The following is a 27,181-nucleotide window of genomic DNA, read 5'->3' as shown; positions in this document are numbered from 1 at the left end:
CAACGTTCTGCAGTGTTTGCACGTTTTGCAAGGTGAAAGAAGCGCTTCTTTTTATTCAAAAGTCGTTTCATGGCGACGGTGAACCACGGTGATCGGGATTTTTTTGAAATTCGGCGGATTGGGACGTACTTATCGATTAGTGACGAGACTGTGTTCTTAAATAAAGCCCAATTTTGGTCAACGGTTCTCTCGAAGAAGGCAGGCATGCAGTTATCTATGAAGGGTGCTAGTTCGTTATTAATTGATGTGTGGTCACCTCTGGAATAGTCTCTAATTGTCTTGATGCTACTAACTTTTTTAGTAGTAAGCGCCGTTATTTCGAAATGAATAAGACAATAATCACTCAAACCGGGCATGTAGGTTACACGATGTAGAAGATCAGGAGCAGTGGTAAGAATTAAGTCTAACAGGTTAGATGGACCAGAACCAAACCTTGTAGGCCCTGAAACAAGCTGTGTAAGGTTAAACTGCATGCATATGTTCAGAAAGGATTGGCTGACTGCGGAAGTACCTCTGACAGTTGGAAAGAGACCGGAGCAATCGATTTGGGGAAATTTAAAATCACCTAACAGAAATAAAGGCAATGAGGGGAATTGTGTAACCAAAATATTCAAAACATCGTGTAAGCCATCACAAAAAGATGGTGCCGCGTTCGGCGGCCTGTAGCACACACAGAATAAAGCACTTTGGTAGTGAAGGTTTATGCGGACACAAAGCATTTCTAAGGCAGTAGGGACAGTGACGATGTCTGATTCGAGGTAATCGGCAATGGCAATCAGTACACCACCTCCGTGTTTTGCAGTCCTATCTTGGCGGTAGATGGTGTAGTTTTTTTCACAGTCAAGCAATTCTGTATTGCTTATCACGTTTGAAAGCCAAGTTTCCGTTAACACCACCACATCGGCAGCGCATGCATCAATTACAGACGACAGATCATGGCGTTTGTTTACAATGCTCCGGATGCTTGTGAAGAGAAAGGATAGATTCCGATGGACGACATTAGCGGCACGTTTTTGGGTTAGGATAAGGATGTATCTGCGTCGGTACGGGTAGTGCCAGACGAAGACCCGGCTGGACTGCTGTCGCTAAAAGGCCCTATTTCGCACACGCTGTCGGTGTCCACTGAGTAAACATAACATTTATTGCCAATGTGAAGCTTGTTATACCGTCTGCAAATTTTTCGCCCCTTCCAGTACCAAAATCGAAAAGCTTTTTTCTCACATTTCTTATCGCTTTGTAAAAATCTTCACTCACGGTTACCTTGGAAGCTTTTAACTTGTTTCTTGAGGCAAGAATAGTTTCCCTAAGTTTAAATGAGGCAAATTTAGCAATAATGGGCCGACATTTGTCGGGGACAAAGTGGCCTAGTCTATGGGCTCGGGATAGCGTTCGTCGCTCTCATCCAAACAGAAGCTAAACGTGGTATTTAGAACCGAGGAAATTTTTTGATCGGATTCGGCCCACGTGTCTTGACAGCTATCGTCGATACCGTGGAATATCAAGTTCTCTCGGCGTGAACGATCATCAAATTCGTTCAGTCTCCGATCAAGTGCTACGACATAAGCAACACTTTCAGCCTGAGACGCCTCAGATTTGAGAATACTGTTTTCCACTGCAGTGAGACGACCATCAATATCTGCAATCTGCAGCTCCATTGAATTTTGGGCCACCTTAAGTTCATTAAATGCGGTCATAACTTCGTCGTGCCTAGAATCCATTTTATCATGTAAAGATTTTATTAGCGAGCCTAATTCATTGTATTGCTGGGAAGACTCTACCTCAGAGAGTCCAGGATTCAACTCAACGTCACCGGACATTATTAACAACTTCCCGACGTGAACGCAATCACAAGTCAAAGAGAGCAACACTTGTGGGCATAGAAATACTACCAAAAAAATATCGTCAGATTTTTGCAAAAGAGTTCAGGAGTTGAACCTACCTGCACCAAGAAACGAAATGGCGTTTGACGCATGTTCGCTGTTGCCGTACTTCCATGCCCACTCTCAACGTCATTAAGCTCAACGTCAGTTCAAAGAGCGCCGCAACCAGCACTAGTCAACCTTCCCCATATCAAGCTGTCGGGGCACGTCACCGCAATCAAGCAACGATTACTGCTGCGATATTCTTTAGACAGGTTGAAGTGACTAACCTTAAATGTGAGAAGGGCGTTCGACATTGTTCCATGAGCGGTGTCGCGCCCCGTCTGGTCCGCATGTGCGAGTGGCTTAAGTAGGGAGTGCCTGCCGAGCCCAGTGACCGATGACGTGATTGAAGATCGTTGCCAGGTGAAGTGGGATTCGAAAGCTAAGTCTGAAATGCAGTGCCACGGCAAAAAAGTCGGATGGTGTGTGGGGAATATGGTGTGCCGGTTCGGAAGCAGGAAAGAAGCACGCGAACGTTGATAGGTTCCAGGAATGGCATAAGCTGACAGGTAGCCAGCATGACAGCGCCTGAAACGTGGGAAGGGCGTTAAACATTGTTCCTTGATCGGTGTCGCGCCCCAGAGGACGCTGTTGAGGATTGTGCTTCAATCCAACGCTGGCACCAGTGTTGAAGACGGAGGAGGCTTGCAGATGACTGACTCGTTCAGCCCCGCAGGTCCCGGCTCCGAAGGACGGTGTCGAACTCCGATATGAAGGAAATTGTACCGAAGGTTTATTTTAAGGCGGAAGCCTTTCATGCCTCATCCTTGTAAGCAGGAGTTGTCGACAGAAATGCCACGCTTTTCAATTGGTCGAAATTGTCGTGACGTCACAGTGCGCGAAATTCAAAGGGGGCCAATTATACTTTGGCTAGTAACCATGCAAACAATTAAAGGAATCGTATAGTGATGCTCCAAGTAAGTGGAACTGAGTTTAGTTAATTGCTTAATTAATCAATTAGCCTAATTAAACATTTCCAGTCAGACCAGATAAAATAATAAATCCGAATAGGAAGTTGGTCGAGTTGGACAATCGAACCAGCTAGGGTCACCACAGTGCGAGACGAGCAAGCTAACCGCTCCGCCATGCCAGCTCGATGTTTTGTAACGAACAAAGGCGTGTCTATTGAATAAGGTGTCTTCGTTTCGCTCCCATCTTCATCCCTTCCCTAACGGCGAGGTTGAGGTGTCCACCGAGATATGCGAGACAGATACAGTTGCTTTCCTCAAAAACCAATTTACCGACGAGCAATGCGTAGAGCCGATTGGGCGATGGCGTTCTGTGGACTCCCTGGTAGCGTTGCAAGACGCTGTCGCGTTCCACTCTTAGAGGCGAAGCTTAACATCTTAACCACACATCAGTAACACAAGCAGCAACACCGCGCTTAAGGCTTCCGCCTCATCACACTTTAGGTCAATAAATATGAAAGAAGCCAACAGCCACAGAAACCAAGGGGCACAGGGGATTTTTTTTAAATTTATTTATTTATTTTGTGGTGTTGATCAATTTAGAATATTACTGAATATGTTATCACTTAAAGCTAATTGATTGGAAAAGCAGAAGAAAAAACAACCACATGCCGCCGGTGGGATCCGAACCCACGACCTCCGATTTACGCCTCCGGTGCTCTACCTTTGAGCAACGGCGACGGCTGTCAATTCTTCTGCCTTCGGGGCTATTTATGTTTACAAGTAACCTAACCTTGAGAGTGTTCATCAGCGCCACCCAAGTTCATAAGTGGCGGACGTGGAACGTCCTGAGTTACCGCAGGTGTGACGTAGAACGTCATCGAACGGAGAGGGTGGAAGCTGCGTGAGAACCCTCTTATGCCTCCTATGGCGTCAAGGCTGCCAGAACCGAGGCCCTCGCTAAGCAATTAAGCAAACAAGAGAAGGGGAATGAGGGGCTTGTTATAAATATGAAAGAAGCCAACAACCACAGAAACCAAGGGGCACAGGGGATTTCTTTTTAAATTTATTTATTTATTTTGTGGTGTTGATCAATTTAGAATATTACTGAATATGTTATCGCTTAAAGCTAATTGATTGGAAAAGTGCCCCCTTGAATTTTTTACATGTTTACAGTCGAGACGGGAGTGCTCGATCACAAAACAACATCCCTTTAAATAGGCCTCGGATTTCCCAGACCCCGGAGTGGGCAATAAAGTTCAGAGATCGATGTCCAATCCGATGGGCACTTCTGGAACACCAGTGATACCACCCACGACAAGGGGCTGTGCTGGGCTCTCTGGCTCTCTCGAAGCTCGGTCGGTCACCTTGACCACTGCGGCAAGTCTTCTGTGCGTTGCCTCCACGGGAAAGGAGTCTCCTGCAGTCTCCCCGCAGATAAATGAACGTCCTCGAACTCCCCCGCCGGATGACCGAAGCACGAGACCTCTGTCGAAGACACAGCCGCCTTTCAATTAGCAGCCTCAGCTTGCCCTTCCGTAGCACCACACCGTCCGTAGACCCGAGGACAGACTCGGCCACACTGCCGCCGCCGCCATCGTCTGCTTCCGCCGCTGCTGCCGCCAGCCCGCGCCGCATCTCTTCTTTGAGATGGGTCACGGCCGGTACTAATTCTTCCCAGACCCGTGTTCCCCGATCTTAACAGCTCGTCCGCGGCCCTGACAATCTCGGATAGCCAGCGTTCACGACCGCTGGGCAGGAAGAGATGAGGCTGGAACCAGGTTGAAGGGCTGGTTTCCAGAAAAGTGACTCAACCTCGAACAATCAACACAGAAAGGCATCCGTGGACTGTTCCACGAGACAAGGCACTGACCCACAAGCAAGCGCTCGGAATTTTCCAAAGACCCTTCAAGCTTTCCACAACGACAATCAAAAGTTTACTAAAATGGGACTTGACTTTGTCGTAATTTTGTGCCGACAAAGCGACAAATATCCCCTTCGAAATTGCCAAAGACGGACTAATCGAAGCAAGGTTTAAACAAAAGGAAAGGAACACAGGAGGTGTCCCTACTAAATTTCCTCGTTTACGTGTTTACGACAATCTGCTCAATCCATCAGCATTTCCGTGCAGTTTTCTCTTCTTGTAACCCACCGAGAAATTGTACTGTTTGAGAGCTAGACTCCATCTGAGGAAGCGACAATTTTTGGGGGGACAAATTTGTCATAAGCATGTTTGTGACGATTGTCAGTCTCAAAGATGAACTTCACGCCGTAGAGGTAACCCGACCAATTGTGTGCACCCCAAACAAAACACGCGCACTCTTTTTCTGAAGCGCTCTACGCTTCTTCTCTACATGTCAGCTTGCGGCTGACGTACAGAACCGGGTGTTCTTCGTAGTCGTCGTCAGCTTGGCCTAAAACAGCAGCCAGTCCTCTATCACTGGCGTCGTACGGGCTATAAACTCTCTACCATAGAGAGGCGTCCGAAGCAAGGGTGGGACACGAGCGCTTCCCCCCCCCCCCCAGGCTCCTGAAAGAGTTCTTTCTCTCTTAGGTAATCTCAGTGTACGTCAGTGGGGCTCCCTTTCGTAAGGTGTCATTCAAGGGATTAACGCTCCGTCTACGCGACTCTAAGCGTCATTCTACTGGAGCTCCACTCCTGTGAGTGCCCTTATATCTTGGTAGCATAGGAAATGGGCACTTGTCATTTCGAACTCAGTGACACCATAGCTCTTGTCTAAGATAAGGAAAAAAAACAGTAACATCCGATGAACTGGAAGTTTTTGAACTCAAAACAAAGTATCCTTTCCCTGCCTGATTTCACTCGCACAAAAAAACAACAGTGCATTAAGAAAAAAAAAATTGCTGAGGCTCAGCTTGGCTAAGCCTGGGGAATGCGAAGCATATTAGTGGCTAGGCTTGGTAATACATGGCTTTCTTTGGTTGAATACTTGGTCATTTTAATACAACCACTAGAAGCCTTCGTCGTGGGGGAAGACAACGGCATGGCTACAGCGGAACGCCGACTAAACCCGAGACGCGCGTTGGGTGAGCGCCTGGATTGCCACGGAAGCCGCGTCTGCCTGCCCGGTGGAGCGAGCGTTTCACCTACACCGAGTGTGAACGCGCGTTCGAAATGCGCGGGAATGCGCGGGTGTGACGGCTAGGGGTCCCACGGCGACGGCGTGAGGTGGAGGCCGGCTCTCTCATCCGATGTCACGTGGTGTGACGTCACGGTGTCACGTGGCGTGACGGCTAGGGGTCCCACGGCGACGGCGCGAGGTGGAGGCCGGCTCTCTCATCCGATGTCACGTGGTGTGAAGTCACGGTGTCACGTGGGGTGACGTCACGGTGCCACGTGGTGTGACGTCACGGTGTCACGTGGGGGTCCCACGGCGACGGCGTGAGTGGTAGCTCTAGCAATATGCTTCGCATAAAACAGCTTCTTTGAATGGCTACGCGGGGCTGAAAATGACTCACCTGCGCCGGGTTGAAAGGATTAGTCTATCAGACGTCCCCGCCGGGGTCGCGGTTTGACTGAATGTACTGCTGTCAACTCGTGACAAAAGGCTGCACAAAAATACGATCCCTGACTCTTACTGTCGTTTACAGAACCCCTCGACGAGCTTAGAAAGCTTGAGTAGTGCATACAATCTTGGTAACCGACTCCGCGAGACGAACAGTGATCAGCGCGAGAAGCTACTCTTTGTTCTCGCCCCCAGTACGAAGCTCGGTTGCCCTTCCGCCCTGCGCGCTTCCGACAATGTAGTGCTGAAGGTGAAGGACGAATCTCTTCGAAGTGCGCCCGCCGAACACGCCTGCATGCGTCGTCTCGGTTGTTCGACCCCTTTGCTCGCATGCGCTAGGGCCGCGCAACCTTGGGCCTTCTGATCTCTTGGGCCGTTTTGGCCTTTTTCTAACTGGCTTTTTGTCCGGATGGCGCGGGCTAGGTTTTCTTACTGGCCGATGCCCATTGCAGCACTTCGCGCCTGTTCTGGTCGGAAAACGCTCTCTTCTCTTTCCGTTACTGCGGTCAGCATTAGACTCACCTGCGTGTGCCGCCTGACCAGTAACTGCAGCTGCAAGTATACGAGGTGCAACGCGGGAAGGCTTCGCCTTTCCTTCTACCGCATTCCTTTCTTTGCTAGCATGAGCAGCTGTCCGGGCAACTGAATTTAGTTTTTCAAATTGGCAGTGACTACAGTGAGGGGGCCCGTCACTTTAAAATCTAGGCTACAGTGAGGGGGCCCGTCACTTTAAAATCTGCGCTACAGTGACGGGACCCAACGACTGTAGTGACGCGAGACGCTGCTTGCACTGTACGTTGTCAACGGCTCAACGCAGTCCCCCTTGCCTTGTTCTTTGCGTGAGCCTGCCGCGGTGGCTCAGTGGTTATGGTGCTCAGCTGCTGACCCGAAATACGCTGGTTCGCTGACCGCGAAAGGCGCGGGTTCGAACCCGGCCGCGGCGGTTGCATTTCGATGGAAGCGAATTGTACTACTATGTCGGGGCACGTTAAAGAACCCCAGGTGGTCGAAATTCCGGAGCCCTCCACTACGGCGTCTCTCATAGCCTGAATCGCTTTGGGACGTTAAACTCCACAAAATCAAATCTTTGTATGAGCGCTGATTGGTTTGTAGCCGTTGCGCTAATTGGCGCACTGTATAGTAATTTTATTGTCTTATTTTGGCGTTGTTCTACCGAGATGTTTTTGCCGTTGCCAGTTCATTGCTTTTTGGCCGATGTCCATTCTGTCTGATCCGACATCTCGCCACTGCGATGGGCGTCAAGGTCATAGCTCAGACAGAATTGCCAGACATGAGGAAAGAAGCGTCCTGCTTTAGGAAGAAGGGAGTGGGGTTTAAAGCCTCCATGCAGCGTTAGCACACATGGTGAAATTAAATTCGGGATCGAGCCAGGCGTTCGGCTGCAAAGTGTGGCACTTCCTTGGAGCAGTGGCAGCTCATTAAATGAAACAGACATAATAGCGGAGGGTGGCTGCAAAGTGTGGCACTTCCTTGGGGCAGTGGCATCTCAATAAATGAAACAGGCGTAATAGCGGAGGGTGTGTAGAGTATCATTAATTGAGTAACTATAATATGGATGAATTTGAATTGTAAAGGATGCACAGCAGAAAAGACTAGTACCTCCACTGGTACGTATGTAATCCATACATTCCCCTTTGCACCATGGCTTTTCAAGGAAAGCAGCCCCTCCTTTAACTGAACTAGTCCTGCATATGTTTCATCAGCATGGCCTTTGCAGTGGCTACTCAGCTTCAAGGAAGGCAGTGATTAGCCTTCGACATATGTTGCAAGTGAAATAGCATAAGGCCGGTGTCCAACCACGCGATGTAAAGGACAGCTTTACATTTCCAATGCCTGAACTTCATTATGTGCAGTCATGGTATTCGAGGACACTGTCCTGCAGAATTCCTGCCAACTTGCCTTGATACTGGGTGCGATTCAGACCGACTCGTGCTTTTTGGGCGACTGCATTGCAACAGCCTGCACATTGACAAGTTAGGCAGATGTGATCTCCCACGCCTATGCATACCATTGTGAATCCTTTGAGCAAGTTTGTAATGAACATGCAATTTTAGTCTACTTACTGACAGTCAGGCTTTCCTGCAGCATGGCTAAATAGGTTTAGCGCATAAGATTGTATACAATCTGACAGAAACAAGCACGACAAAAAGTTTCACATAATTCAGGGCAGTGGAACAAATTTTTATGTCCATGGACTGGATTTGCATATGTGTAAGTGGCAGCATACCGCATTAAAGCCGAAAGCACAGACGTTCTTATAAGTGGCACATAACAAGTACAACAACACAGCAATGGTGTCAAGTTGTTCGTAACAAGACATGGTCCAATAAATTATTGGAGCACAATTATGCACAATTTGTACAGTCAAGCAACGACAGCATGCGCAGTTTTGACAAATTGGAAAGAAAAAGACTTGAAACAAGTGAAGCACAATCTGTTCAGACAAGCAATGATAGCGCACAGCAAAAGCGACCATAGCACGCGAGGAACTACTACACGCAAGATGAATGCTAACAAGAAAGCTGCATCACCTTGCTAGCCTATGCATAATGCTTGCTCTAATTAATATGGCAGCCCCCTGCATGTACTACACAGCTACTAGTATCGTCCACCATCGATGCCCTGTGGACTTCAATACAGGTTCAATACTTCAATACACGCACAGTATACAGGTTCAGACAATACTGGTAGCTGAAAGAACACTCCGGCGCCGGGAAAGCAGTGAAAACACTACACAAATAGTACTTGCATGCTACCAAAGAGGGGTTGTTTGCATTCTGTAACAACTCTCGTTACAGACCTTGTCACCACCACCAGAAACGCTATCATCAGTAACAGATCCAATAGTCTTGGCACCTGAATTCTCTTGAATCAGCAGCTTGTCAACAGTGGTCGCTCTCGCTGAATATTGCCACGCGCCTAACGCGCCGCGCGGCCTCCGCGCTGAATCGAAGACGACGACGAAGCGGCGGTGACTCTCGCGGCGCGCTTGTTCTGTTTTGGTGTCGTGGAAGCTGGCTCTATAATTAAAAGAAGGCTCCCAGTCTTGGGTTCTTGCCGACGCCTACCTTCGCGGCTCTTCTGGTCGTGACACTGTGGGGTAAGGGTAAGGGGTAAGGGGGTAAGGTCACTGTGGGGTAAGGTCACACGTGGGGTAAGGGGAAAAAGGTAAGAAACACAGCGTGAACGCAGCGCTCAGTCACGCGAAAAGTACGGCTTTAAGCGCACTACATGCACAATTTCAGGCCGTTGACGCTGAGGGCCGACGATCACAGTTCCATGGGGTACAACTTCGTAGTTGACGCTGTTCAGGCGGCGCAGGACTCTGCACGGGCCAAAGTACCTATTTATAAACTTTTCGCACAATGCCTTGCGGCGCACGGGTGTCCACACCCACACGTGGTCGCCGGGCTCATAGTGCACGTCCCTGTGCCGAAGGTTATATTGTCGGGCATCGGCGGATTGCTGGTCCTTGATGTGCAAGCGGGCCAGCTGACGGGCCTGCTCTGCTTGTTCCACGAAGTGGCCTGCTTCAGGGGGGAGCTCTGCGCCGCCATACGGCAGCATGGCGTCTAGCATCATGCGGACCTCTCTGCCATACACGAGACGGAACGGGGTGAACTGGGTGGTTTCCTGCGTCGCGGTATTATATGCGAAGGTGACGTACGGCAAGACCTCATCCCAGGTTTTGTGTTCAACGTCGACGTACATCGAGATCATGTCCGCCAATGTTTTGTTGAGCCGTCCCGTTAGACCATTGGTTTGGGGATGATACGCTGTTGTTGGTCGATGCGCAGTATGGCTAAGCGTTAAGACGTCTCGTAGAAGTCGGGCTGTAAACGCCTTGCCTCGGTCAGTAATGACGGCCGATGGGGCGCCGTGTCTAAGCACGATGTCGTGCATAAAGAAGTGGGCAACTTCGGCGGCAGTACCTCGAGCAAGGGCCTTTGTTTCAGCGTAGCGGGTCAAGTAGTCTGTGGCGACTACGATCCACTTGTGGCCGGACGACGAGAGAGGAAATGGCCCCAGAAGGTCCATGCCGACTTTGTCGAATGGTATTTGTGGTGGCTCGATGCACTGAAGCAGTCCAGGAGGCTTGAGCGCGGGTTTTTTCCGCCGCTGGCATTGCCGGCATGTCCGGACATAATGCTTGACACTTGAAGTTAGGTTGGGCCAGTAATATTTCTTCCGGATTCGGGATAAGGTCTGTGTAACTCCAAGGTGGCCGGAAGTCGGTTCATCATGGCAGGCAAGCAGGACTTCATCCCGGAGATCGGACGGTATGACGAGCAGGTAAGTTGTCGGACTTGAAGTAGAGTTCTTTTTATAAAGCACCCCTCTCCGCAGGCAGAACGATGATAGTCCACGAGCTAGGTATCGTGGTATTTCAGGTCGCCCGCCTTCGAGATGTTCAATGAGCAGACCCAGCTCGGCGTCGGGACGTTGTCTGGAAACGAGCTCAGACGTGCTGACCGCTCCAAGAAAGCTATCATCATCGGTGGTGCCTTCTGGAGGAGGTTCGACGGGAGCGCGTGACAAGCTGTCAGCGTCGGTGTGCTTCCTGCCTGACTTGCAGGTGACGGTGAAATCGAATTCCTGCAGGCGTAATGCCCAACGTGCTAGGCGGCCGCAAGGGTCCTTTAAATTTTTCAACCAGCACAGCGAGTGGTGGTCGGTGACAAACGGTCTACCATACAGGTATGGGCGGAACTTAGCGGCGGCCCAGACTACCGCCAAACATTCTTTTTCCGTAGTAGAGTAGTTCAACTCGGCGCGCGACAGTGCGCGGCTGGCGTAGGCAATTACTCTGTCGACGCCATTTTGCCGCTGTACTAGAACAGCGCCAACACCGACGTTGCTCGCATCCGTGTGCACCTCCGTGTCAGCATCTTCGTCGAAATGTGCCAGGATGGGCGGCGATTGGAGTCGGCGTCCTAACTCGTCGAAGGCAGTCTGCTGTTCGTTGCCCCAGGAAAATGACGTGTCATCACGGGTGAGGAGTGTCAGGGGGCTGGCGAGCTGGGCGAAGTTTCTAATGAAGCGGCGATAGTAGGAGCACAGGCCCAGGAAGCGTCGGACTGCTTTTTTGTGGGCGGGAACCGGAAAGGCAGCAACGGCAGCAAGCTTCTCTGGGTCAGCGCGGATTCCGTCAGCACTGATGACGTGCCCGAGGAACTTCAATTCGGTGAACCCAAAGTGGCATTTTTCTGGTTTGAGGGAGAGGTTGGCGGATCGAACGGCTTCGAGGACAGTCCTGAGGCGGTGCAGATGTTCCGTGAACGTTGCGGAAAAAATGATGACATCATCAAGATAAACAAGACAGGTCTGCCACTTCAAACCGGTGAGAACGGTGTCCATCATTCTTTGGAACGTGGCAGGAGCACAGCAGAGCCCGAATGGGAGGACACGAAATTCATACAGCCCGTCCGGTGTGATGAAGGCGGTTTTCTCACGGTCCCTCTCATCAACTTCTATCTGCCAATAACCACTTCTGAGGTCGACCGAAGAGAAGTACTTGGCTTGACGAAGTCGGTCGAGGGAATCGTCGATACGCGGGAGCGGGTACACATCTTTCTTGGTCACACTGTTCAGCTTCCTGTAGTCTACGCAGAACCGTAGTGTCCCGTCTTTCTTTTTCACGAGGATGACAGGAGACGACCACGGACTGCTTGACGGTTGGATGACGCCGTCTGTGAGCATCTCTTCGACCTGTGTTTGAATAGCATCTCGCTCACGAGGGGACACACGATAGGGCTGCTGATGGATGGGTCGGGCTCCTTCACGAGTGATAATGCGGTGTTTAACTATCGACGTTTGGCGCAATTTAGACGACGACGTGAAACACGCACCAAACTCCCGCAAGAGGTCCTGGAGTTGCCTCTTTTCAGTCGGTGGAAGGCCTGGATTTATGTCTACGTTGGTGACCGCTTCGGCGTCAGCTCCAGGTGTGTCCTCCGCACAAGCAAAGCATTCGGCCACTTCCTGAACATGGTCGACGTAAGCGATGGCTGTGCCACGGAACAGATGTTGATGCTCATTGCAGAAGTTGGTGACAAAGACCTCTGTACAACCGTCATGAAGGGATCCAAGGCCCCGTGCCATCGCAACCCCCTTAGTGAGTACGAGGGAGACATTAGGCTCGACAACCCGGAGTCCCGTATGTGGCTCGTCGCAGGTAACTCTAGCGAGAATGCTGGCACGTGGTGGCACCGTAACGTTATCGTCGGCGACTCGCAGGGCGGACCGAGAACCCTGGTGCGCAGCTTCTTCTGTGGCCATTGCGGTAGAAAACGTCACCAAGCGGTTCGGCAGGTCTATGATAGCACCGTGCTCGCGAAGAAAGTCGATGCCAAGGATGACATCACGAGAACATTCGCGGAGAACGAGAAAAGTGGCAACGAATGTGCAGCCTCGAACCGTAACCCGGGCCGCACACATGCCGAATGGTGCGACAAGATGTCCGCCTGCCGTGCGTATGTCGGGGCCGTCCCAGGGTGTCGTCACTTTTTTCAGGGCCGTCGCAAGCCGTCCGCTAAGGATAGAGTAATCTGCGCCCGTATCGACCAACGCACTGACCTCCTTTGTGTCGACGAGAACAGGGATATCCAAGGAGACCCTGCCTTCAGCACGGCCCGTCGATGGCTGTTGTGGAGGACTCAGTCGGTGCGGCGGCGGAACCTGGTCGGCGACTGGGGTTGCGCTGTCGCAGCGATTCAAGCGGTGCGTTGGGGGAAACTCTTCAGCGATGCGGCGTTCGGCGTCGGGGCGATTGGGTCGGTGCGGCGGCGGAAGCGGGTCGGCGATCGGGGTTGCGGAATCGCGGCGATACGAAAGGCGCGTCGGGGAAAACTGTGCAGCGATGCGGCGTGCGACGTCGGGGCGATTCAGTTGCTGCGGCGGTGGAAGCTTTGCGTCGGAACGGCGTTCGGCGGCCTCGCCTCCAAAGGCCGCCGGAGCTAGTTTTCCCGACGAGGGCTCGAGGAACCACGTTGTCCTGGGGTGAAACGGGACCCAGAGGGCGAAGACCGGCGTGGAGAGGGCGATCGCGACTCACGGCGCGGAGGAGACGGTGAACTACGCTGGCGGGTGACATACTCAGCGATGTCTTGAGGGCGCTCTCCAGGGCGTGGACGGGGGCTGTCGATGGAAAAACCGCGTAGTCCCATTTCGCGATAGGGGCACCGCCGGTAGAGATGGCCGGCCTCACCACAGTGGTAGCAGAGCGGGCGTTGATCCGGAGTCCGCCAGAGGTCAGTCTTCCGCGGTGCCTGGCGCCGATCCGCCCAGTAAGGTGTCGGGTGGGCAGAGTGCACCGTGACCAATGGTGCGGTGTAAGGCGAAGGCCCAGGAGGTGGGGCCGCGCGGCGCACGACGTCCGCGTACGTGACTGGCTGGACAGGAGTCGGGTACGACGCGGGATCGTAAGGGGTCGGTTGCGGCGCCGGCACAGCTGCAGCGTCTTGTGCCCTGAGTGCCTGCCGGACTTCCTCGCGGATGACGCTGGTGACGGAATCGACGCGAGGGGCAAAGGTGGCTTGAAGGTGCTGCAGCTCCTCGCGGACCACGGAACGGATGAGTTCGCGAAGGGAGTCCGGATTCGGCCTGGGTTCATGGTCGAACCGGTCCAACGTTGATAGAGTCGAAGTTTGACGCAGTTGCCGGTCGTACTGATGGGATCTCTGCTGCAGCAATTTCTCCATGTGCACGGCGTCGGCCAGAAACTCCGCGACGGTGTTGGGCGGGTTCCGCACGAGGCCGGAAAAGAGCTGTTCTTTTACGCCGCGCATCAGGTGCCGCAGCTTTTTTTCTTCAGGCATGGCCGGATCGGCGCGATGGCAAAGACGCGTCAAATCCTCGACGTACATGGCAACACCCTCATTGGGAAGCTGAATTCGAGAGGACAGTGTACGCTCTGCGCTCTCCCGGCGGTCGCTGTTGGCGTACGTACTCAGGAGCTGACGTCGAAAGTCCGGCCACGTAGAGAAAGTAGTCGCATGGTTTTCGAACCACGTTCGTGCGGAGTCTTCAAGGCTGAAGTACACGTTACGCAGCTTTGTAGCGTCGTCCCAGCAGTTAAAGGTCGCGACCCGTTCGTAGTGAGCCAACCAGTCTTCGGCATCTTCAAACAGGTCACCGTGGAAGGACTTAGGCGTGCGTGGAGTCTGAAGAGTGAGATAGGTGGGGCTGGCTGCAGGGACGGTCGTAGGCAGGGCGGGCAGTGGCGTCGCCATGAGTGGAATGGTTGTTGAAGGCGCGCTGACAACAGGGAGGGCCTCGGGGGACAGGCCTCGGATCCTCCGGCTGGCACGATGGACGGAGGTGGTCACAAGAGGCGGGCGCGTCGAGTCGTCCTCAGGAGTAGGGAGCATCGGTCGCACCTCCACCAGTGTCACGACCAGAAGAGCCGCGAAGGTAGGCGTCGGCAAGAACCCAAGACTGGGAGCCTTCTTTTAATTATAGAGCCAGCTTCCACGACACCAAAACAGAACAAGCGCGCCGCGAGAGTCACCGCCGCTTCGTCGTCGTCTTCGATTCAGCGCGGAGGCCGCGCGGCGCGTTAGGCGCGTGGCAATATTATACATGTATGAAATGGTTTCACCTGTTTAGCAGAAGCCTGCTGCTCGAGAAATCTCCTCCAGAATGTCACTTTGTTAGCATTTTGCTACAGTCCTGCTCGGCTGTGCTTTTCTAAGTTTGTCCTATTTCTGCTATGCTTTTCTTGGCTTACGACAGATGCAGACTCCCAAAGGACTGATGCAGAAGGTTTGCTAACAAATGGATACAAAAATGGTCTCATACCAACTGCACGCTATTTTTACTTTTATTTTTACCCTTCAGGGTGTCACAGTTTTCATACCAACTGCACGCTCTTTTTACTTTTATTTTTGCCCTTCAGGGTGTCACAGTGTTGACTGCTATGTATGAAATAAAGAATAACTTTGAAATAGAAATTAATGCATTAAGTTCTGTTGCACTCATCATACGACAAAAATGAGCTACATAGATATGTCCAGGAAATGCCCGCATATTTTCACATACAACTTTCAGACATAACAGTTTCGACAAAACCACACCTTATTTGTAGGTGCAGATGTAACAGATGCACATTTAAAGTGCAGCCATCCCAAGCACGCGTCACAACCAATGGCATCATCACAGACCTGTTGCCGACATGCACTACATGTCCATAAACCAAGATTGCGCTTCTGAGTTAATGTCGCAGTGAGCGCAGCCCAGCCATCATTGGTGAAATAGTTACGGATTTCATCAATCTCGATTCTGTCATCCATAACTGCTGAAGGAACTTTCTCAGGGACAACTTCAATGTCTGCTTCACCAATCTTGTGTCCACTGAGAGCTTTTTCTGCTACATCTGCTTCAACAAACCACTGCAGCATCATCGTCGCACGTTGAAGGGGTGCCTTTATAAAAAATGGTGTCGGTCTCAGGCACCTTCTCTTCTTTGGAAGGCCAACAACTGTCTGACCTCTCCCCTTTGGTCGACCACGATGTTTTATTCTTGTGGGCAGAATAACATCTTCGAGTGCACCTGAAGAAAAATGAGCACGTGTAAAACTGTGTAGAACTAACAAAAAGATGAGGGTACATGCAAATGGCTTACCTTCAAGTGAAGGAGCTGCACGTGCGCTGCTTTGAGGCGGTGGCTGCTGCTGTCCACCTGAAAGCAAATGGGCACATGTACAACTGCATGCAACCCTTAGAGAGGGAATGAGCACGTTTAAAACTGTGTAGAACAAAAAGATGAGGGTACATGCAAATGGCTTACCCTCAAGTGAAGGAGCCACACGTGCGCTACTTTGAGGCGGTGGCTGCTGCTGTCCACCTGAAAGAAAATGGCACATGTACAACTACATGCAACCCTTATAGACGGGATGAGCACGTGTAAAACTGTGTAGAACTAACAAAAAGATGAGGGTACATGCAAATGGCTTACCCTCAAGTGAAGGAGCGACACGTGCGCTGCTTTGAGGCGGTGGCTGCTGCTGTCCACCTGAAAGAAAAGGAGCTGAAAGTGAAGGAGCTGCAGCAGGGCTGTCGTGTTGGGTTAATTTAGAGGAAACTGAACTTAATGCCTCTTCTTGTTCTGGGCATTCAATAATGACAACTACAGACCCATTTTCTACAGCGGTGATGAACTGCTTTACAGCTGTCATCAAAGCTTCAAACCTAGACATTGGCTGCTCAGCAATCCGTGATGCCAATTGCTGCAATGCTTCACTGCATTTCCTGTATTTCTAAATCTCTGACAATATTTTTGGCCTTCGACTGCTTTGCAAGCCATAGACAGTTGAAATCCCAGGTGCATCTTCAGACGGTGCTGCAATTCTGCAAGTCTTAGCATAGTATGCCTTTGTCCAGCGTTCAGCGATACCAGACATTTAAAATGCTGACAGGCCTTCCAATCTTCGCATGTGGAACATATGTTTGCAGGGCATTCGAAGAGCACTATATGTGGGGCATGTGCAGTAGTCACTACTTGCTGACAATGAAGGGGAAACCTCGTTCATGTTCTCAGATGCTCTCAGTTGTTCACGCACCCTCTTAAAGCAATATGGTGTGACAACCTGTGCAAACTTGCTCTCGTCTTCAGACAAGTTTAGGATTGCAGATGCTTTCAACAAAGACTCAACAGCACGCTGGTCCCTTTCAATATGAAGGCTGGTTAACAGTGCAATGAGATCGCTGAAAAGCCGGGACAAACTTTCGTATTTTGAAACAACTTGCATTACTTTATGGTTGACAGATTCCACCCTATTGTTTGTCCTGTTGCCTAAGGTCAGTGACCCTTGCATTCCCGACACCCACTCGTGCATGACCGGGTGCCAGGTCTTCAGAAAATACGCCATCACCAAAGGGCATTCCATATCTTCAATGCGCTGCAGCAGTTGTGAATACTGCTCATTCATCCTTGCATAGCACATTGCCTGTAGCTTTTTCAGGATTGCATTCCTAAGAGCTGGTCTTATAGACATTTTCTGTGGCGTTATCTCTCTCCTAAAGGTACGGAGAACGTTAAAGAGGCAAATATAGAAATTTGCATTGGGGAATATTTCCCGAAGTACCTTTTTCTCAGTGAAGTCTTTGTCAGACATCACTGCAGATGTTCTGACCATGTTGTCACTACCAGAATTCACAACAAATCTGTGGAAGAGTGACCGCACCGTGTCCTCGTCTTCAGACACACACAGAAAGAACCCGGCAACCTCTGTGTGCTCATTTGAATCCTCCACACAGAGGAAGTAGAGTGGCAACCGCCTGTCATTATTTTTTGTGAATGGCATCCACAAATACTATTTCAGGGTAGTTTTGAAATGCTTTTCTCATGTATTCATCCTGGTAAAACAGCCCAATGAGCTCGTTGTTTTCCTCCCTGGCCTAAATGTCGACGGTGCCTCCACTTTGCCTAGCAATAGCTGCTATGGTCTCCAGAGCTCCACTTGCACGAATTTCCTTGTTGGCTGCTGCTGCCTGCACATTAAGCAGATCACGAAGGAGTACAATCTTTCCACTGTTCCGCAGGCTACTTTGCAGAAGCTTCTTGATTGCTCCAAGGGAAATGACTTTTTCTGTGTCATTGAGCAGCTGCCCAGTTAGTTTACGCTGCCGTGGCAACTGCTCATAGCATCTCTGTAATGAAAGGAGTACAAATTGAGGCCCCTTATTTACTTGATAATTTACTTCGTAGCACACCTGCGACTTTGCCGGTGTGCTACAACACTTAAAATTGTTCCAGTTATGTTCGTTTGTTGCATGCCCTGGCAATACAAGAATTACAATATCGCACTACTGACCTTGCTGACAACATGGTTATGCGCTGTCTCAACTGCTTTCACTTGAAGGGCATGACCGTCCTGGGAGGCCAGTAACTTTATTCTGGCTTTGCAGCCGATCTTCGACGTCCTGTAATAAGGGAAATTGTGAACGAGAAAATGTCACGCGTCAACGAAGTCTACGTTTACAGCTCATTTGGCAAGAAACTGCACCTTTGACTTGGTCGTGCACCTGTTGATCGGGAAGAGAACTTCCGATCACCATTAGTGCAAACATACTCAATCTCGGCAAACTTGAGAGCCGGGTCCACCTCTCTTGTCAAGCCTTTCTTTCTCGCTGCTGATATCGTTCGCGACGAATTCACCCAAAACTGGACGCAATTATCGTCTTCGTACTGGTGGATGGTAGCCTGCAGGTCTTCTAATGACGAAAACGTAGCCCCCACGTCAAACGGGCCATTCGGCAGAACGGCAAGGTTTTCCATGCCGCAATGCACACACTAACCGAACAATACCTGGGAGTAGCGCGATGCGTGAAACACGTGCGTGATGTCTGCAACCTTCCTATAACTGAAATGAAGCCGCGTCGCACAGGCGCATGGCGTAGCGCATCGCTAGCGGTGGCAGCGGCTTCAGGTGACGGAGGAAGCAAACAAAATTATAAAAATATATAATTACGTGTAACTGCAAGCAAACGTAAACGTCATGTTTACAACAATTTGTTATTTCCCCCTCACTGTAGCCTAGTTTTTAAAGTGACGGGCCCCCTCACTGTAGCCTAGATTTTAAAGGCTTTTAAAGCCTTTCAAATTTGATTCGTTTTCTCTTGGTCCTTGCCCTTCTTTTCCTCCGCCGGGACTGTTCCGTGTGCGTCTCTTGGTCGCAACTAGCTCCCTCTAGTTTTTCCGTCGCACCTCGGAAATGTTCCTCTAAATCAAAACTGGCCTCTCTGGCTTTGCAGCAGAGTGCCAGCGCCATACAGCTAGCTGCTTCCGAGTTCCCCGCCTCATTCCTTTGGGGGCTCTCCTCTACCGCTTGCCTGTCACTCTGCGCGCCATTCTCTCCATTGCAGTGCTCAGCTACAACTGAGTCCTCTTCACTGCAAGCCTTCACTGCATCGTCGGAGTGTTCAAGGACTGTTCTGGTGGAATGAACTTCACGTGGGAGATGCCAAAAGAGAACAGGATCCAGTTTCTAGATCTGTTCCTGGTTTTTAGTGGTGAGCGAGTGTGTTGGTCGTACAACGTTAGACCGAAGTAAGGTTTACTCCCCTTCGACAGTGCGCATTCCAAACTTGTCAAGCGGGCAGTCGCAACTAGCGCGCTTCATGCGTCACTAACAAAAAGTTGCGAACACATGGCTGATTACAGCTTTGATAGCCAGGTTGGACGCCTTCTTTTAGCTGGCTACTCACCTTTCCTCATAGCAGGCCTGTGCGAAGCCTTACTCCAGAAAATGAAGCTAGGAGAAGGAGGGAGAGAGCCCAGGGAAAGGAAACGTTTTGCCGTAATTCCTTATATCCATAAATTATCGCACAATGTCAAAAAGGTTGCAGCCAGGTACGATGTGAACGTTGTGTTTTCTGTCCCATGTAAGTTGGCAAGAGTGTGTCCGATGGTAAACCGGAAGAAGCGCGCGACCTGCACAGTAAAACATTCCCGTCAGTACACCGAATGTCGGTCCGCAGTTGTCTACCAGATTCCTCTCACTTGTGGTAAAGTGTACATCGGCCAGACCGGACGCTGCTTCAATGACAGAGCAAGCGAACACTTCCTCAACGTAAAAAAACAATTCTGGGAGCCACATGGCACTACACTGTAAACAACCCCGCCACGATTCTCCGCCTATGTTTTCAGACACCAAGTTCCTGGCGACCGCAAGAAGTAAACCAGAAAGGGAGGTTATTGAAGGTTTGTTGATTGAAAAGGCTAGGGACGCGTGCATCAGCAGCTCTTCTGTCTGCTTACAGGAGAAAAAAAGGGTTTTTCTGGAACGGACGCGATTTTTGAGTTTTAACCTATAGACATCCTGACAAACGGTTTTCTCCGCACCTCACCTTATTGTTTTATTTTGCTTTGTTTTGTTTGTTGACCTTATGCGGAACTGTTATCCTCTGTCTTTTAAAGACTTTTACTGGTTTTACCGTCTTCAGTGCTTGGCCGGTGGTGGTTCATGTTTTTCTTTTTCTTTTAGTTTCTCTCTTTAACGATTGTTACTTTTACCGTGTTATTCGTTGGTGTCGGTTTTTTGTTTTGGGTTTTAGCCTGCTGACTGTGCCTATTGCCTAACAACTTTTATTTTTCATGCCCCTTTTTTAATCGCCATTTTCTCATTCTTTTGCGCCTTCTCGCTCTCTTAAATGTTTTTATGTAGCCCAAAGATTCCGCTTTGCTTTGATGTACTCATTTTCTTGCCTATCTGAGCTGTAGTTGTCAAAGGCTGTAGCTGGGTCATGCACATCTTTGTATCTGTTAGTCCTTTTATCATTAGTTTGGTAATGCTATAGTTTGATAGTGCATGCACTTTTCATGAGTTCCTTCGATCTGTGTTATGACTCGCCAAACGTGTGAGGCGTTCCTTCACTGTGTCGCGTGGCTGACAGTGTATCACGGGGTCCACGAAATAGTATAAGTCTGTGTTGGTTTTTTCACGCAATAAAGAGTTGGTAGTCAGCGCCCGTCCTGTGTTTTTCGTGTTCCTTCTGTCCTCGTTCCGTAGCGCTGTTGTGAATCTGTTTATTAAGCATGAACCAACTAGCCCACACTAGAATCCTCATAGAATGGAAGAAGTCTCCAAAAGGATTGCCTTCCTTGATGTCCTTGTTCTCCGCGCTCCAATGGTCTTGCCATTACCGTTTTCCTGAAATCCACACACACACTGCGAAGTACTTCCATTTTCAGTTCAGCAGCAAAAGTCCGCGTCGACCTCGAGGAGAATGGTGTGTCTCGACAACTGCTGCAAAATGAACAACGTCTGTCTCTGCAACCCGCCGAGCCCCGACTCATCCGACAACAGAAGCGCACGAACTTTCCTTACACCCGGGGGACAAGTGAGGCTCTGACACAATTATTTGAAAAATACGACGTGCGCATTGCGCACGTGCCATCCATCAAGCTGAAACAACAGCTCTGTCGCTTTAAAGACCGTCAGGAGCGCTCTCGTTACCCCGTAGTGGTGTACAAAATCCCCTCCAAAAACTGCGATACCTCATACGTTGCCCAGTAAGGCGATTTTAAAAGAAGATTAACAGAGCACAAGAACGACGTCAACAAATGTCACACGTCATCCAACCCCCTGGCAGAGCATGCTCAAGAAATTAAGCACAGCACTGACTGGCAGAACGCGACAATCTTATATACAATGAAACTTTTATCGTCACAACTACTTTTAGAATCTTTTTATATACAGACTGCGGAGAACGTTAATAACAGGAAAAAAATGTAATTTCCCGGATAACTACGCCCAATCACTGCGCTGTCAAGTGCTCATGGAAGAAGCGGCCCATTCCGTCCATTTTTTTTACTGTGAACAAGACCCGTAGGGGTCCCGAAACGTTTTAAAAATCAGCTTTGGCGAGTGTATATTTTATTTATTAGAATTTCTCTGTCATTTAGACAGGAATTTATACCGGGTGTTTCAGCGAACACTTCAAAAAATTTGATAATATTTGGTTCAATATAACAAAAAATTAGGTGTAGGGTCACATACTCTTCACCGGCGGACACAGTATGCTGCCAACCCTCTCTAATTATCTAGATCATTAAAAAAATTCAGGCGGACACTTCGTTGACCTAAAGTGCGATGAGGCGAAAGTCTCAAGCCCGTTCGGCTCTACTCCTTGCTCGTCGGTAAATTGGTTTTTGAGGAAAGGAAATGTATCTGTCTCGCATAGCTTGGTGGGCACCTGAATATTGCCCTAACGGAAAGGGAGAAAAATGGGAGTGAACGAAGACACCATATTCACTAGACGCGCCTTTGTTCATTACGAACCATCGAGCTGGCACGGCGGAGTGGTTAGCGTGCTCGCCTCGCACTCCGGAGACCCTGGTTCGATTCCCCAACTCGACCAATTTCCTACTCGGTTTTACTTGTTTATCTGGTGTGAGTAGAAAGGTTAATTAGGCTAATTGGTTAATTAACGCGTTTCAAATTGGGCGCTGCATTCATTACTACGCGTCCCCAGCCGACACATTGGGTTTGTCGAGAACGATATGCCGACGAACTATGACTTTAATCCCGCGCGTTTCAGCAAGGCGCCTGGAAGCGCTTCTCCGTCGTTTGCCGCTCCACGCGTCCATTTCACCGTACCTAGCATCAGGAGCATCGTGATCAGAGAATTCTGCATGTATGGGCATTAATCAAATAATGGTATCGCGTCATATCCTTAAGGAGGAGCTTAAGTCTCTCCTCCGATTTTTGTTGCTTTATTGAACCCAATATTTTCAGGAATTTTTGAAACTGTTCACTGACACGCCCAGTATAAGTGGCTACAATGTTCGATAAGTTTACAGTAAGACGATGTAAGCGATATTGGACGAAAATTTGTAACAGTTGAGGCTGTGCCGTTTTTCAGTATTGGCAGAATCCGCGCAAATCTCCAATCCGAAAAAACAGTGTCGGCTGCTCGCATGGAAAGTTATGGCTAGAAACTGGGATAAAATTTAACTATAACGGCGCAAGAAGGTGTTTAGAATTGCGTCCGGACAAGGATACTTTTTTGTTTTGAGATTCAACAACATTGAAAACACAGCTGCAGAACATACAACGCTTGGTTCGGGATGACATATAGCGGGTTGACATGCGAGGGAATTTGGTTTCATGGAGAAGATGTGGAAATATCTATTAAAATGTTCAGCAATGCTTATTTTATCGGCGATAAGAACACCATTGTGCCGAATTTGGTAGATTGGTTTGATTTTTATGCGTAAGTGTTTCTAAAACTTCTGCGGAGCATTCAGAAAGAAAGTTGTTAGCGTGTGCACAAAATACTGACGCTTTGATTGACCCACAGCCTGTCGTTAAGCACCTTGAGCAGTCTAAATAGTGTTTCGGCAGGCACGTGTTCGTTTTAATCGCTCTAGTTTTCGTTTCAGATGCAAGACTTTACGCGTAATCCAGGGATTACTTTTGCGTGTTTTCTTGACTTAATAAACAAAATAAATTACATTATTTTAAAAACTTAACAACGCTTTTAAGGAAGTACGTGCAGATTACATTCAATATTCTCTTCAAGGCTCCAACATTCAAGAAGCTGCCAGCCATAGGTATTTAGGACTGATGCTTACCAATCAATTAAACTGGTCAGCGCACATATCCCAAATTTGCTCTTCAGCATTCTCAACATTGTGTTTCCTAAAACGAAAACTGAGTTCCGCTCCCTCTAATTTTAGGCTTTTGGCATATAGCACTTTTCTTCGGACGAAGCTCGAATACGCATCTATCATATGGGATCCGCATACGAAAAAGACATTAATCCCCTGAAATCATTCAAAGGAAAGCAGTCAGGTTTATTTTTCACAAATGCAGCAGATTTGATTCTCCCACAAAGCTAATGGCAGAAAATAATATCCCATTTCTTTCACACCACCACAAAATAAACCGAATTTCGTTCCTTCGTAAGATTCTTTAACGCGAGGTAAACATTCCAATACCTAACTATGCTCAACCTTCCACCACCAGACGTACACGACACACTAAGGAACACACACTGCAGCCTATGTTTGCACGAACAAATTCATTTAAGTATAGCTTCTTCCCCGAACATCTCCGATTGGAATATGCTCCCAGTATCCCTTTTTCAAAATAGCAATCTTAGCAACGCATTGGAAGAACATTTCCTTGGCTAAGTTGTCTCATTTTGTATTTTTTAATGCTGATCTTTTTATATTCCCTTTGTTATCACCGAATGATGCTGTGTGTTGTTTTCCGTATCTTTTATATGTTGTTATGTTGTTTGCCCCTCCTGCTTGGGCCACATAGGCCTGCAGTATTTTGAAATAAATAAATAAATAAATAAATAAATTCTGTAGTAAAGACACGACATTTCCTTGAAAATCACCCATGCATAGGAAAAGACAGTCAAGTACGCTTCCATCCCTGGCATGCGAAAAAACTTTGTTAACAGGCTTAGCACGAGGAGAGTTGTGTGGTTTTTGAATGCTACATGAAAATACACCATACTGTGGGCAGAAAAGCCGTTTTCCGTCGAGACAGAAGCATTTTCAATGGTCCGGCTGAAAAACAAGATCAAGCATAGAAGCACAAGTGCCCTGGACACGCGTGGGTTTTCCAACCACCTGTTGAGGTTTGTGTTGCAACATAGTATAAAAATTGCCATGTTGCTTAGCCGAAACCAGGGACAGGACAGTTCCAATCAAATCACCAAGAAGAATATTCTTATCACGAAAGAATTTGCTGATGTGATCAGCCAAATGAGAAAAAAATTGCCGATGATTACGTCACTTCCTAATGCGAAATTTTAGCGCAGCACATCGATAGACTGAGGCAAACAATTCGAGCAAGACGTGTGTACAATTTCAGACAACCTGTTTTTTTTTCACACATATTCCTTCCTCAAGAAACACTTCGTTAATAGTTCTTGATTGTCATGAAGGAAGCTTTGTGGTCGGAGAAATAGATAAATATATGCTCGACTTGCTGCACTAATGCCTAGTTCTCAAAGAGGTCTATGCAAGTATATCGCGAGGTTGTCAGAGCCGTGGGAGGAGTTGGGAGTGAGAGGAACGGGATGTTCTCACTCATGAGTGGTAAGGAATTCCTGCTTGTTTGTCTTTATATCTACATTAATATCCCCCCCCCCCGCCCACACCTTGGCACCCTGCCAGGTGGCAGTTAATGGTTCGTAGCGAGAGTTCGCTTACCGTTGTCAGCGCTAACGCATACAGCCCACATCTCTCTCTCTCATAACGCCGCCGCGGTGGCTCAGTGGCTATGGTGCTCGGCTGCTGGCCCGAAAGACGCGGGTTCGATCCCGGCCGCGGCGGTTGAATTTCTTTGGAGGAGAAATTCGAGGCACGTGTACTGTGCGATGTCAGCGCACGTTAAAGAACCCCAGGTGGTCGAAATTTCCGGAGCCCTCCACTACGGCGTCTCTCATAGCCTCAGTCGCTTTGGGACGTTAAACCCCATAAACCAACCAACCAATCTCTCTCGTAACCCACGTACGTTTAAGCGCGATGCAGGCGTCCACTGACCCAGGGAGCAAGTTATGCGCACTTCCCTTCCTTAAAATGATCGGAGTGTAAAGCGTTCTCGACGCCAACGCCAATGAACACAACTAACGTCGAAAGTCAGAGCCGCGTTTCTGGCGCAACGTTGTCAGTGCCAACGCATGCAGCGCACATCTGTCACTACCGCCACGTAGCTTAAAGCACGATTGAAGTGTCCACTGTTCCAAATGGGCAGGTATGTGCCTTCCCTCTGCTTTCCAAGCTCCCGCTACATTGGATTCACAGCTTAAAAGGCGACTAAGGTGTCCACTGCTGGTTACAACGGACAACGGCGACGGCGACGCCGCGAAACGCAGAAACGGGCGCCAAAGAGCTCTAAAACCGCTATGACAAATCAGGTGGTCGGTAAACCGCAAATAACAATAAAAGGCCGGCCCCAGCAGCATAGAATAAAAATGACTCTCCCGTGATCATGAAGATGCGGTAACACAAAAGCTTGAATACTGTGCTTCTCCGAGACACCTCATGATTGTCTATCGCAGTGGCATATTCTATGCGAAATGGGGAAATGTTCAACATCTATTTCTTCTTTCAGCCATGTTTCAGTGGGGACTGCAATATATCATAATCTAAGATTAGGGACTCAAGTTGATCACTTTTATTTACTGTACTAACACGCATCAAGGTTCAGCAGGCGTAGGTTCTTATCGCTGGGCGGCTGACGTCACTCCGGGCCTGCCGAACGACTGGACTGGCGACTGGACAGTTCAACTCTTGCAGATGTGGCGTCGTTCCACGCGTAAATTGTACTCTCCACTTTCAATTCAACGCGGGGACCTTCTTCCCCTCTAGTTTTTCGTAGCCCAAAGAAGCTTTCTTTTGCTGTGCGTCTCGCGTGAATAATCGTTCTCATCCGATATATCCATTCCTTTAAGCAAAACTTGTTGTTGGGCTAGTTGGTAATACATACTTCTGAAGGAACCAGCGCACAAAACACAACGTCAAGAAAAAGGTGGTACACGACGGACAGGAGCGCTGACGGACTCAGCGCTCCTGTCCGTCGTGTACCACCTTTTTCTTGTCCGTTGTGTTTTGTGCGCTGGTTCCTTCAGAAGCATTCCTTTAAGCTTGAGTGCGTTTTTAATAATTTCCTATTTTTCTTTGTAGTTTTGGAAGAATAGTATGATTGGCCTTTGCTTTCCTGGTTTCCCCATCCAATGAGTTCTTCCCATTGACTGGCAGGTGGCGGTAACAATAAAAGTTCTTGCCGTGCTAGTTGGATAAAAAAAGGAGCTCAAAACAAGACGGCTCAGGAGGAAGACACCTGTGTCTTCCTCCTGTGGTCGTCTTTTTTTGCGCTAGCTTTTTATTTAAGGAAATGATTGTAAGCGTTTCAATAAACTAATCTACAACTGTTTGTTTTAGTGCTGACACAGTTTCATCCGAGTCTTCAGATAACCCGAAAACCACCAAGTTTGAGCGCCTATTCTGGTCTTCCAAATCAGTGCCTTTCGCTTGTAGTTGATTTAGTGTTTCTTTAATGCTCTCGATTCGTGCTCGGTTTTCTAAGTCAGCGCACTTGGAGGTGAAGTCAGACATAAGTTTTTCCAGATTTGCTTGCAGTGCTCGAAGGGCTGCAGCATCATCCGTTAGCGTATTCTGGCAAGCCAGCAGTCGTTTTAGTAGTTATTCTTTGGTACTGTTGTCCGCCATATTCGGCCCGGGATTTAACTCAACATCAAGCCATAGAATAAGCTTGCACACGCTAAACACCTCACAAACAATAGAAATGCACGGAAGAAGCACGAGACAGGGGCAATC

The 27,181-nt window shown here is 49.0% G+C and overlaps 1 long non-coding RNA gene across 1 annotated transcript in view; it reads left to right on the top strand.

Moving 5' to 3' along the window:
• The window catches only part of LOC149327777 (uncharacterized), a 65,087-nt gene extending 45,765 nt beyond the window's left edge, over positions 1 to 19,322 (top strand). The window contains exon 2 of the long non-coding RNA XR_016286306.1: positions 19,243 to 19,322. This is a non-coding gene — a long non-coding RNA (uncharacterized LOC149327777). The remainder of the gene's footprint in view (positions 1 to 19,242) is intronic.
• Positions 19,323 to 27,181: the final 7,859 nt, after the last annotated feature.

The sequence above is a fragment of the Amblyomma mixtum genome, chromosome 10 (assembly GCF_055824585.1).
Source record: "Amblyomma mixtum isolate Tamu chromosome 10, ASM5582458v1, whole genome shotgun sequence".
Classification (NCBI taxonomy): domain Eukaryota; kingdom Metazoa; phylum Arthropoda; class Arachnida; order Ixodida; family Ixodidae; genus Amblyomma; species Amblyomma mixtum.
Note: the sequence above shows the minus strand (reverse complement) of the source record. Positions and strands in the feature narration are given on the sequence as shown.